The sequence below is a fragment of the Atractosteus spatula genome, chromosome 11 (assembly GCF_055471065.1).
Source record: "Atractosteus spatula isolate fAtrSpa1 chromosome 11, fAtrSpa1.hap1, whole genome shotgun sequence".
NCBI lineage: Eukaryota > Metazoa > Chordata > Actinopteri > Semionotiformes > Lepisosteidae > Atractosteus > Atractosteus spatula.
Genome location: NC_142716.1, coordinates 49,350,903 through 49,362,991, shown reverse-complemented (window position 1 = coordinate 49,362,991; position 12,089 = coordinate 49,350,903).

The window sequence follows — 12,089 nt, the reverse complement described above, 5'->3', positions numbered from 1 at the left end:
AGACACACTTTCCCTTTTTTAAAAAAGTGCCTCCTACTTCCAGAACGAAACACAGCCCCTTCTTAGTTTCCTTGTGTGCTCCACGTAGAAACTGCTGGCAGCTGAGCTGCGTCTTGTGTCCAGATCTCTGCTGCTCCTCACTGCCCGTCTGTCCCCTGGAGCTCGGCAGGACCAGTGCGGCACACGGGGCGGGGGTTGTGCGATCGTTACTGAGCTAGACACTTGGGCGTGCAAATGAAAAGCTATCTGACTGCTCCATTTAGAGCCTCTTTTCTGTTGTTCCTTTGGTGAATGGGGATCTGAAGCCTCGAAAACAAAAACCAGCCGTTCGCATGGAGCGCAGCTCTGCGATCTGTATGGCAGGTGTCTGTCTGTCTCGCTCTCTCCTGCTCCCACCCTGTGTCTTTTCCTCTCTGCTGCTCCCCTCTCTCTTGTCACAGTGGTTTGTGCTCCTGCTACCAGTTTGCATCAATGACTTGAATCATCAGACCACAGTAGGCCGCAGAACAGACCTGGTACAGCTATCATGCCTCCGCTTCCAGTATCCTAAAGAAGACCCCTGTTTGCTGAGCTCACAAGAAGCTTGAGCTCCATTGAAGTTCAAATGGATAGCTTATGGGCAAGAGCTTCGCAGGAGGGAGGTGGGGGGGGGGGGGGACTCTGCACCTTCTCTACTACATCCTACCGAGGAAAAAAGTGTAGCTTTTGGGGCTTTGTTACTTCAAAGGAGCTGCTTCCCTCTGTTTTTCTCCTCCAGATATGTCAACAAAATTGGGGGTAGGAATTTAATTTCTTCAGATGAAAATCACTCGCCGAAGTTCAGTGGGGTTTTGGCATGAAAGGCCCTGGCTCGTCTGAGTCGTAAGAACGTTAATTATTAATGCCAGTCCCCCTGTCCCCCTGCCCCCCAGTCTTCCAGGACCTGGCAATTTCACCCACAGCCTGTGGATATCTGAAAACCTGCCGTGAATCCCTCTGTCCTCCCTCCAGGTGAGACTGGCTCGCGCGGCCTCCTCAGAGGTGTGAGGTGTGCAAAACATCTACCTGGTGTTGGCTTTCACTTGCGGTTTAGGATTGCAGAAAAAGCCCAGCGCCTGATACTGCATTGCAGTGCCCAGGGCAGGCACAGCCCGCACTGTATCAGTTACAGCGAAAAGAGGCCACGGAGTGCAAATCGCTTCACCCAGCAGCAGAGAATCCCTGTCTGGTGGAGCTGATTAAACTTTTTCCGATGCAGTTATCTTAATAATTTAATACACACCCTCTCACAGCACCCCTCAGCCCTGGTTTTAACGTCAGGCGCAGCTGGAATCTGAAACACTTTTCCTTCACTCTCGATCTGTGAGAGCCCCCTTGGAAAATTGCTGGATTTCCTTTCTTTTTTTTTCCCCAGAACCTATCATTTGGACTGTAGAACCAATATTTTATGATAATTATGAGAAAAAGCTGAGTTTCCTGATGCAACAGATGAAGTGAGCACAGCAGCGCCGTCTAACCCTCCAAACAAGAAACATATGGGCCTTTTCTCTCACCCCAAAACACACACACACTTTCCATGGGAAACATGTAAATACAGAGATCCAAAAACACATGTGCTTCGCTGTAAAACTGCAAACAGGCCCTTCTTCACAGCTCCCCCCCTCACACGAATCACATCCCCCACAGCCCAGAGAAAGACAGGCAGAAGAAGAAGCAGTGAAAACGATGTCCCTGAGAATTGTTGGGCTGGGTGAGAGCTTTGGTTATCTGTGTACAGAACAGGGAAAACAAACGGGGAACTGGCGACGAAAGTTGAGTCTTGTCTGTGGGCTGCAATCCCACAATGCATTCCACACATTGCCTACACCATTGTCCTGCAGAGCCCATTTAGTAAAAGTAGTGTGTAGGCCGTGTTAGACAAACATCGGACACAATGCACTACTGTCTTATAAGTATGGCTGCTGTGGTCTGCAGTGGTCTAATCTCCTGCTGAGAAGCCCCACGGGGACGAGCCGGCCCCAGCGTCTGCCGCCGCGGTGTCCTGGAATGCACTGCGAGGCGCGGGGCAGCTCACAGGCCCTCGCGCTCGGGTGCCCAGCGCGGCTGGGGGTGTGGGGATGCCCGTGGTGCCAGGGAGAGGTGGGTGGCTTCGCCTCGGTCCTGGAGCTGCGGTTTTCCCAGCTCCAGTCCGGGGAAGGGAACGGGAACGCGCTGGCGAGCCGGTTTTCCCCTTGGCTCTCCTTCCTTGGGCCCAGAGAACAAGAGTCTCCTTTTGCTTTCCTTCCAGCAGAGCTCAGAACGGCTGGTGAGCGACTGGACCAGCTGGTGACCCAACAGGTCCAGACTGCCACTGTCTCCACTGGGGCTTTGCAGCCGCCTCTGAGCCCCGCAGGCCTGTAGCACCCTGAAGCCAGGATTGGGGCTGAGAGTCCTAAAACCCTCAATTGTACTTGAACTTTGAACAGGAGAGTCACACAGTATCTCTTCAGTCAGTTTTTTCTGCTGCTCCACAGAGCACCACTAATGTCCCTGCATGTAATTCAGAAACTCCAGATATTCATGGACCACTGAGACAAGCCCTGATGATGTGGGGCACTTGTGACGAGTCTTGCGTGATTTACTTTAAATTGTTTTCGCATAATGAAAGCACACATCCGAAAGCATTTTGTGAATATGGTACTCAGTCCTGTAAAAACAGGACTGATGTCTTTGTAGCCTCCCCAGTGTCCTTCTTCAGTATTGTACAGACCTTCAGGGGGAACAATTGAAGATGCACGACTACAGGAAAACATGCCAGAGCTGCGATTTCTGCAGGGAAACAGTCATCTCTTGTCTATGGCGGGGAATGTGGCTGTAAAGATTTGTTAAACTTCAGGTACAGCTGATTTAAAACATCATTACGTTCCACAGTGACATTTTGTAAATAGGCATTGCATTTCACGTTACAGTCTACTTCCAGGTGAGCAGAGTGATTATTTATAGGCATCTTTCCAGCTGAAGAGACTGTGGAAAACAAAACACAAAAGTGAATTTGAAGGCTGTGCGTCTGCTTTTTTGTCTTCGGTTCAAGGCAGAGACAGGACAGGAATGTTTGGAAGTGAGTGTTGCAGGAACAGAGCCGAACAATCCCAGCATTGGTGAGACTCCTAAGAGATGCGACACAAAGGTTTTTGAAACATTCCTTCACTTTGAGGAAACCGCTGTTGTTTGGCGTTTATCTGAGGAAGAGATGACTGACAGCCAGGAGATGCCAAGAATACAACTCCTGCTGTTTGCAGTGTGAATACCAAGGTTTGAGATCTCAGAATAAGAATAAAAAATATGGATCTGTGAGATATTTTTTATATATATACACAACACAGAAAGAGAGACACTCTTTCAACATTTTCCAGGGTAAGGCGAATTTAAAATAGATACTGCTGAGTTTATTTTGCAGGCTTCCACCCAGTAATGCTGGGTTCAAGTACAGCCGAGAGAACACTGAGAGCATTTCATCCAAAATCCCAGCGTCCAAGGCCCGTGGCCCAACACATCAAGCATGAGCAATTCCCAGATTTCGGTCTCATGAAAGTTTGATAATAAGAAGTTGGCCAACAGACTAAGTTGAGTGAACAAACGAGTAAAACGTGATAAACGGACCCAACGTTCTCCACTCTTTTGTGAGCCTTTCTGAAGTGCTCCACCTTTAGCAGTTGATTCCTGCATTTTCCTGGGGGATTTCTGCAAGGCGTCTGCGGTGTATTTGTAGGATTGGAATGGTGACCCAAAATTCCTGAGATTTTGTTTTCGTGTGGTCCACTACAGACCGATGAAAATGCTGTATTCCCAGTGAACCCCCTAGGACACAGGGAGTTTTTAGTGGATAATGCACATTTTAAATCAGGTTCAATGACATTTTAATTAGACTTCAATAAATACAGTTCAACTATAATTTTTACAGAAAGATCCTATAATTGTGCTGGTATGCTTTAAATGCGTATAATGGACATTCAATGCATTCCATATTTTTAACATACACCCTGGGCTCTTCAATACATGTAAATTACACACTACCTTTAGAACTGGTGAGTCACACAGACCAGATTCGCTCAGTCGACACAGACAGCAGTGCAGCAGAGCGACCAGCAAGTCTGGCCTCTCCGAAGGAGCTGCGTGCTCAAAGGAAGTGTGTCTTTAAGATCCAGCTTGTTTTTGCAGGGAGTTGCCTGTTGGGTTAGACACAGACCAAGATGAATTCTGTGGCTTCCCCACAGCATCACAGCTGCCAAGATGCTCTGTTTCATTCATAGAAAGCTGTAAGTTCCATGTGGATGAAAGAGAGCAGATCGTGGACCTGTGAGAGACAGACCGTGCTGGGACCCAGGGCTAGGGGAACAGCACAATGCAGTGTGCCACTGTCATGGCCAACAAGAAGAACCCCTTTATATAAATAGGTAGAGAGTGGAAGCTGAAGCTGTCCCATTGAAAGCGTTTTGCAGATGCTTTTATCCAAGGTGACTTACAGGGACAAGGGGTTGAAGTTTGGCCTCAACATCTGGCGCTGCCGACATGCTGACAACCAGACCTCGGTCTGAACACCTACCATCGACCAGAAGGCCTCGAATCTCTCTACCAAGGTCATTGAGAAACAAAAGGCTCAGGTTGTCCAGACGTTGCCAGATTCCAGTGCCAAACCTACTGTGGTGGTTATTCTCTGTACTGCGACAGCAAGAAGGAGCAAGAAGCTCGCTGGGTATAACGATTAAATAAAACACAAGAAAGGATAACTTTACATGTTACAAACACACTCTGTTCTGGCTCTGTTTTTAACCTGCCTTTCTCTGTAAGGCTGCAACCATCTGGTTCACAATCCTGTGCACACATCCCTGCGAACAGTACGAGTCCTGAGCAACGTGGTCGGTCACATGGTGCCAACTCTCCTGCTGTGGTGGCTGGAGGCCGTCCAGCCCAGAGGCAGCCACACCACAGCCATACAGCTGTCTGGGAAACTGGTGGTGAAAGACAGAGACATGCAAGGCACTATATAGGCTTTTATTATTGAAATTCTTGAGGTTGTGCATCCAAAAACAGAGACCTAGGGTGGACAGAATCACAAACAAATTTGAAATCTAAGCATCATTCAAATGCATCAAAAACAGCCACAGCCTCAAGAGATCACCTCCTACAGAATGATGAAAGCTCTGCGCCCTTTGTTCCCACAGCTCACCTTTTTAAAAAATCTCTCTGCATGCAAAGCCCTTACATGTAGATTGTAATCCCACCCAATGGGCCGTATCCAAATTTCTGTTCTGAGCAGAAGTTGTGACAGGGCTCAGAACTGACAGTGTGGCTGAAAGATCACTTTGACATGCACAGTATCTGATGTCTGCCAGGTCAGTGTCACATACTGGAAGCAGAGTTCAGCCTGGTCACTCTTGCTGAACCATTGCTTCCCTTCACTTAAATTCAAACACCTGCCATTGTGGTGAGAAAAAGCCATTCAGATTTTTACTTATAACTCTCTGAACGTTCCGCTTATAATTGGCTCTCACCCCAGACAGTGATTTAATGTCTAAAATGCTTTGTATCTAAAGTCTGCATGGACCAAAGGAAATGCAAAGACCAAACTGTTCAAAACATGTGCAAGGGCACATCTCACAGATACTCAGTTTGGGTTTAAAATCAATTCCGATGTGTATTTGCAAGAGAAATCTTTTTACAGGTCAAATATCTCTCCTAAAAAGTTCTCAACAGTTCATTCGAAGCCCGTGCATTCCTTGACTTTTTGTAACAATGGTTTTAGAAATGGGTGTTTTACAGTGTTTTTTAAAAATATCATGATTAAATATTTCAGGAGGTTTAATATTCGTTTCCCTTTTAGGATGGAGGGCGTTGAGTCCGAGCAGGCTGACAGCGAAAATGCATTTGCACATTTCTATTTTCTTTGCATGGGTCGGGCCACTGCAGTCCACAGACAGTACGGATAGGGTGTCAGTGGCTGTTTTGTTTCAGGGGCTTGGTATGCAGCCTTCTGCACAGTAAAGATCAGGTTATCAGATCACTGGAACAGGGGCTGAAGTCGACACACTTGAGTGGCCATGATACCAGCTGTAATGAACAGGCATCCTGGAATGGGCCTCACTCTCTGTTTCCACTTTGTGAGAGCATTCAGCAAATAGCAGATCTGCAGTGAAAAATCAAACATATCAGGCTTGAACGTGACTGTAGTTCTCCTGACATGAATACAGGCCAGACCAGTTAGCAGCTCATTTCACTCACAGCAAATGAGTAAAGGGCACCTTACAGTGTGTAAGACAATGGCTGGACCACAGGGGAGGACAGCTGGAAGCAGTTAACACTCCCCACTTCCTTGTTTGGGTAGGAACAGTTGAGCAATCCATAAACATCCCTAAAGAAATGAGCGTTTCTAGACATGTGATGAACGTCAGTATCTTTATAATAGGTTACTGTGGTTTCCTATGGTGAAACAGAATAGGGAAAGCACAGTGAAATCATGATAATGCTTATAGAGCTATAGTTACAGTCTGACAGAAACCATGAGCAATGAAAGTCAATACATTGAGGTTGATATAAGCGTGGTGAAACCCTAGAGGAACCACAAGAATGCTGTGTGAACTGTGGCGAAGGCGTGTTGTGAGGGGACCCAATAAGGTCCTTGAGGAACATGTTGCTTCTGGGTTTGTCTCCAGACTGGAGCCATTTGAGCTCCCCTGTTGTAGAGGGAGGTGTTACCACACAAGGGTAAAGTTCCTGATTCTTGGGTTCACCTTGGTAAACCATGGCAAGGCACAGTAAAGCAAGGTGAGATCATGGTAAAGTAAGGTATAAACTGGAGACAACCAAGGAGAAGCCCAGTAAGTGTGGGGAAAGTGAAAAAGTGAAAGTACCAAGCAGTACGGGCAGCAGTGCGGAGCCGTGGTTGGGATCCTGGACATGGGAACGGAAGGTTGTGCTTTCGAATCACACCTGTAGTAGGTAGGTTTTTTTAGATAAAGTTGCTCAAATTGCTCCAGTAAAAACACCCAGCTGTATAAATAGATCCAAATTGCTTGGGATAAAACATTGGCCAAACAAATTAGTAATAAAAGTACCATGTTAAATGTCCACAAGGGTAAGGGAGAGGAAAATGCGGTAGTACAGAGATGAGGACAGAGGAAGTGCAAAAGCTCGGAGGAAAGAACCTCTTCTTCCAGTTGGTAAACTGTAGTCTTCCTTCTTTTCTGCTGTGTAGTATTTTTTAACAAAAGTTCCTATATTCGGTTGGCACAGTGGTTCACAATGCTGCTTTGCACAGCTGGGCTCTGGGCTTCGATTCCCAATCTATGGTGCTATCTGTGACGAGTGTGGGTTTTCTCCAGGTTCTCTGGTCCTCCCACAGTCCACAGACGTACTGGTAGGTTAATGGGCTTCTGGGGGAACTGGCTCTGGGGTGAGTGTGTGCGTTTGTGTTTGTGCCCGTCTGGCTGGTGTCACATCCAGGGTGTAAGCGACCTCGTGCCCGTTGCTTGCCAGGATGACCCTGAATTGTGAGAAATGGTAAGAAAACGGATGGAGTTTCTACATTGTCCTGTTGCGACACTTACTCAGTGTTGACTGCCCGCTGGCTTTGTTTTTCAAGCTCACCCAGGTCTCAGTGCTCTGGGAGAAACACACGCTTTACTTTTCACCAATAAAACACACCAAAACCAAGATTATGACCAACTTCTTCTCCCCAAGTCGCAGGCCACTATCCAAACAAACAGGGAGCATCTCTGCGCCAGTGCTCTGTGGATAGAAGTGGTTTTGGACGTGGTTCAGAGGTACTCTGGCACTGAAACCCGGAGCCTGAGACATTCACACGCAAACACTGAGCTCCACCACAAACGAAACGAAACATAAAACTAAATTTAGGTTGAAACAAGAAAGAAAGTGGCAAGTAGAGGCATGACCCATCCTCCAGCTGTCTACCGGCTGTGTTCGTGGAGAGGCCACAGTCACAATAGCTGGCGGACCGACGGTTTATTTCCAAACAAAAAAGTCATCCCGTCTTGCATTACAGGCGCTCTGAAGGGGATTTTTTTTCCATAAAAATGTATCCTTCCTGCTCTAATGCAGCCCTGACAATCACCTCCTGCTTTCCCGGTGAGTCTCCTGTAGGAATGCTATTTAAATTATTCCCAGCAACAGGAGGCTTTTCCGTATGTTGCTTTATGCGACGGGACTTTCGTCATGGTATCGTTACACACTGGCTGGTACGTACTGTAGCATTCACTCATGAATCGGGCCAGACTGGAAGAACCTGCAGAGGAAAATGATTAACAGTTAGTTTAGCTGGGATACTCCTCGGTTCGCACTCTTGCTGGTATTACCTGAGCATGGAGAAAATTCCAAAGACTGGAATTAAAAAGAGAAAAAAAAAAACCAAAGCCTGTCTTCACACTGGCTTCTATTTCTTAAAAAAAAATCTTACCACCTTTTTTTTTAAAGGATGAAAAAAATATTTTAATTAAACATTAAAAGACAATAATTCTGCCAAAACATACTGAGTACTAAACTCCACCTATTTATTAATGCATGGTTTTAGAAAAAGGATTTTTCAGATTTTAAACATGGATTGAATATTTTTGGCATCATTTTGAGTGATTGTCCCTTCTTGACTGCCTGTGACGAATCCGATTGACTTTGAGTGTCAGAGGACCCGATGTGCCCCTCTCATTAGGGGAACCGCAGCTGTGTGCCATCAGCAGCTCAGGGGCCTCACCAGCTGTGCAGCCCGGTTCCCTGCAGCGCTGAATCCAGCTTCTGCATCGCCCACCCCGATGGGCATCGGCGAGTGTGGCGCAGTCGTATGCGATGACTCGCTCATTGTAGTGAACAACAGACCACTCGATCGGAGGTCCAGGTTGCTGGCCTGGCCAGGAGAGTCTAGTGACTTGCGGTGACTGACTACAGAGGGATCGAGCCCAGGGACCCCGCTCCCTGCTCTTCCTACAGCAGGACTTCATACCTCCTGACGCTGCTGGTGCAACAGCTGAGACAGTGACAGTCTTACCTGGGACTGGAGCCCCACTGCACGCTTGTGGGATGATCCAGGATGGAATGTGGCACCCAGGGCTCAGACACCAGTGAACCGTTACCAGGTGAGGAAGAGGACTGAGTCCTGCAACAAAATAGAATAATAAATTCCCAGTACTGCATAGCTGTTAAACAAAATATACGTAAAATTTATGAAAAATATTTAGCAAGCTTGGTTGGCATGGTGGAACAGCGGCTAGCACTGCTGGGGCTCTGGGTTCGTTTGCAGACCGGGGGTACTCTCTGTCACGATGCATAGTTTTGGGCCCTATGCAGACGGTATAATCCAAAGTGACTGGAATAAGTCTTCAAGGGAAACACAGACAGCAGAAGCAGGACGGGATGGCAGACAGGGGGGCGTGGCGCAGGCGAACAGGCTCAAACCAGTCCAAACAGGGAAACCAGGGCAGTGTCCAATATCCAAAACCGGGAGGTCCATCCAAGACAAAAACAAGAGTTAAAAACCAGGAACAGGGACATGGAACCAGGAAGTTAAAAATAGACTGACGAGGCCAGGCGTACGAGCCCCGGAGTCAGCAGGTCAGGACGCCGATAGGAAGACATAGCAGGAGAGCCAGGCTTAAATAAAGACGGACAAAACAGGGGGCAGGTGCATGAAGCAACTAAAATCTGAAAGGGTCGGAGCACCACTAAGAGGAGGGATTCCGATCGTGACACTATCCGTGTGGAGGTTGTATGTTATGTTTTCTTCTGGGTGCTCTTTTTCCTCTCACAGTCCAAAGATGTACTTGCTTCTGGGAAAAGTGTGTGTGTGTGTGTGTGTGTGTGTGTGTGTGTGTGTGTGTGTGTGCGCGCGCGCCCTGTGATGGATTAATATAAGAAACTCCAAAAAGTTCAGTTGTTCTATGATTTGGTAAACATTTTTTACCCAGAGAAGACGAGAAGATTCCTTCCTTCGGTTTCTAGGTTAGTTTTTTTTTTTAATCTGTCAAAATCCTTTCTACCCAAAAAGAAAACTTTTTTTTATGATGTAGAGTATAAATTCCCTCCAAGAAACAAACTTCCAAAAAAATGTGGTTCACTCTGTAAAGTAAAACAAAACACAAGACTCCTAATATTAAATCATTTGAATGTTTTTTCTTCAATATACTTTCTTCGTAAACATTCTGGATTCATTTCAAGTTCGCAGCGCTTGATCTACAGTATCTCTAAAGCCTTGAATTCAGTAGTACCTACATAGAGCAGATTCCTAACTGTATGTTCCTTTTGGAAATGTCCATGAAAGCTCATTTGTACTTTTTTATAAAGAGATGATCAGTGCAGTTCCCCAGAAGATCACTGTCCCCCCCCACCTCCAGTGTGAGGCTGGAAGACTCTGTTTTTAATAAACAGACAGTTCAAACTGCAGGGGCTGATCGCCAACAGCCAGGCCTCTGTTAAACTCTAAACTTTACATGAAAACTCTCACATCTCTTTGAACTCTCTCTCTCTCTCTCTCTGGCAGAGCATCCCAGTGTTTATGCGTTCGTCGAGATTGCTGGCGGGACTGGTAGGAGGGCTTTAATTTTTTTTTCCCATGCAACCTCCAGTCTTCACAAGCCATTAATGCCCATTCAACATCAAGGCACGACTTTGAAGTGTCTTCTGGCAACTGCCCTTCACTTTCTCTCTCTCTCTCTCTGGATACTGTACAATTAAATAATTAAATGGATTGTGAAAAACTGCTTTACCTGGCAATTAAATACATTAGCGAGGCTCGCTATGAAAGGGGCTTAAAGCCCACTGCAAATCTACAGAAGCTCCCAGCACAATGGCCTGGACTGGCGGGGCTGACACAGCCTGCTGAGCAATCCAGCCACATGGGCAAGACTGCAACGGGCACCGCGGCGCCAAGTACCCAGCACAGAGCAGCCCTGTCACCTGTCCCAGGGGTACAAGGAGACGTTTCCTGTTGGCACAGGAAGCCCTAAAAATAAACAAGGGGGTTTGGGGCATTCACGGTGGCCCTGTTCTGCAGCAGCAGCCATCCCCATTATCTACTGCCTGGACGTCTGCTTGAAAAGGCAAGACTTTATAAGGTCTCCGTCTGTGATACGTGCAGAGCAAGGGGCAAATCTAGGGTGGGGTTTTTCTTCTAGAATGTCTTGCTGGGGTGTGTTTCACTTGCTGAGGTGTTGCCTAAGCTGTATAAAACTGCAGCTGAGTAAAACTGCTTTGCTAAACCCCTTGGTGACACCCAGTCACTGGGGTAGGACCTGTGAGAGAAGAAAAGTTCACACACACTGCCAGAATTCAGCACCTGTGCACTTATCCCAGATGCTCCAGGAATGATTTGACACAGAGAAGAGGCTTTGAGCCAGGTCTCCTTCAGCTCCGAGTGTTGATGTGTGTAAGTAGTGTGGCCTCTGTGAAACAAACTCGGAAGTGGTGTTTTTCCAGGTGCAGGGGATTTGACTTTCACCTCTGTGCATCTCACCTAAGAACACCGTCTTAGTAAAGCCTGGAGCCCCTGCTCATACCGACTGGAGATTCGAGCAGAAAGGTGTGCTCCCGGACAGACGTTTCCGAACACTAGCGGCCATAGGGTAAAAGAAGCTCGTTTGCAGCATTTAAAACCAGAACTTGGTGAATACCCTGCAAAGCGGAGGCTCTTCACTTTGCTCAAAGTATATACTACAGAACCCATGGAGCTCAGAAGTTAGAAAAGGGAAGCCGAATGAAGGAACACGTATAGAAACTGTATGGTGCCCCATATATTCAGAGGGATCGCGAGTGCTCAGGACTGCAACAGGATTACTCACGTGCAATACACAAGTGCAGCATCCTCCATGGCTTTGAAACACCCCAGGGACGCCCCCCCCACCCCCCAGGGCAATAGAGTAGGGTAATAACTCAGAAGGGGCGCGCCGGCCGAGGAAGGCGCTCGAGTTAGACAACGAGCCACCCGTCCTCCTCACCGCTGGAGGAAACTCTGTCTCCCTTAATAGATCATGTTAATGGCCAATCCAGCAGGAGCCAGATGATGACATTCCAGGACATTATCCGCATTCCCACAAGCCCTGCACCGCGGGAGCCGCAGTGACATCACCCCCCCC